The following is a 1,799-nucleotide window of genomic DNA, read 5'->3' on the forward strand; positions in this document are numbered from 1 at the left end:
AAATTTATCATTCACAGCAGAAAGAGTGGGGTCAAACCCACTGAAAGAAAAACCCACAACAAGAACAGCATCATGAATCACCAGAGATGCTCAAGGAAGAATGTCGCAAAGAGTCAAAGTCAACTGGCCTTGTCTCTTTCCTCAGCTCCCGTCAATGGCTCAACATCAGAGCACCTTTTTGCTGGCTTCATGTTTGAATCGTAACTTTCTTCGGAAGTTGGTTTCTTTGACTTTCTGTTGATGTGGCATTCCTAACTGTATTTCCGTTACTCTTGTTGAGCAGGGGGGAACCACACAGAACCCCTCCCTCCTTGTTCTCAGAGCACCAAGAGCTGTCGAATTCTCACTTGTTCAGCCTGTTCAGTCACACACACACACACACACACACACACACACACACACACCAGCCTCAATGCGATCTTTTTCTAAGGCCTCTGACGTGACGCTTGACTGTGACCTGCTTGTTCAAGTTGGGGTGGAGTGGGTCCCCAGGAGCCCTTCTGGTTCCCAGGCATGGTCCTGGAATCTTGGGCTTCTCTCTCTCTGCTGTCCTCGATGAAGTCCGTCTTCAAATCCGCTGGCTTGTTTTTAAAGAAATGCCACGTGGAAGAGCAAGGTTCTGGAATCTTGTATCTCAGACTTGCTGGAGAGTTGGGCTATCTTGAACCCTGGGTTTAAGATCTCTTGGGTTCCCTCCACAGAAAATGTAAAGCCATGACTTTCATCTGTCCCCACTATCATCGATGGGAAGTCTGGTGCCTTATATTCTTATTCTTTTATCAAGTGTCCCCCTGTCCCCCTTTTGCTTTCAGAATAATGCTGCAGGATAAAAATATGAGCCACATCCCGACAATGTGGACACTCTCCCCGGGCTCTGTCCAGGTGGCATAGGGGAGCACAGGGCTCTGCTGCTGGTGCATGGTGCCTGGTCCTTTTCTACAACGTCAGAGATCAAGGCGGGCCTTGAGTCTATGCCTGCATAGGTATTCCCACAACTGCTCAGAGTCCTGTGGACAGTAATGAGGAGACAAGCCATGCAGGAAAGCACCCACCTGAATCTAGGTTCTGTTCTGTGATGAGTTAGACTTGTTTTCCACTTGTAGTTGTTTTGTTTTACAGGAAAATAATAATAAAGTAAAAGAGCTTAGTGTTGAAGACAGCTCTAAGAAAGAATTATTCTCCGAGAGTCTAAGTTGGCTAGGGGATGCTGGTGTGGATATGGATCTGGGACTATCTCTCCAGATGGAGGGGAGAGCTATGTGTACATGTTCTAATGGACTGTTCTTCTTGGGGGTGTAGAAATTTTTTTTAAATGAGCCACATATGTCTTGGTGCTTTCTAGTAGCCACGTGTTTAAAATGGAACGATGCTGCTGCTGTTAGGTGCTGTCAACTCAACGTCAAGTGCACAGGAAGGAAGTGATCCCCGGTCCTGCATCATCCTCAGGATTGCGAGTACACTGGAGGCCCTCCACACAGCTGGTGTACCTCTCCAACTCCCTGCATCTCCCACGTCCTTGTTGGCCCTGGACATCCCTAAATATGGCGACCTCCTTCGGTGATTGAGCACTCCTGATGACATGTACACAGCAAGCAAGTCAGATAACGCTTTGTTGTGCCCCGTCAGGTGTAGACTGCCAGGCCTTTCTCTCTCGTCGCTCTGAAACCTGTCCTCGCTGGATATGGCTCTGCTATTTGAAATATCAGTGGCACAACTTCCATCATCACGGTAATATGCTTGAAGAGATGCCTTGGGAACCAGGGCCCAGGCCACTCTGCTTTCTGGTGGCCAGCTCCCTT

At 48.3% G+C, this 1,799-nt stretch overlaps 1 non-coding gene across 1 annotated transcript; it reads left to right on the forward strand.

The window, feature by feature from the left end:
• Positions 1–849: 849 nt before the first annotated feature.
• Positions 850–1,049, forward strand: LOC115871670. The gene has a single exon (XR_004047398.1). It is a non-coding gene; the product is annotated as a small nucleolar RNA SNORA73 family (small nucleolar RNA).
• Positions 1,050–1,799: the final 750 nt, after the last annotated feature.

The sequence above is a fragment of the Echinops telfairi genome, unplaced genomic scaffold (genome assembly GCF_000313985.2).
Source record: "Echinops telfairi isolate 266 unplaced genomic scaffold, ASM31398v2 ScPeMD7_7400;HRSCAF=8409, whole genome shotgun sequence".
NCBI lineage: Eukaryota > Metazoa > Chordata > Mammalia > Afrosoricida > Tenrecidae > Echinops > Echinops telfairi.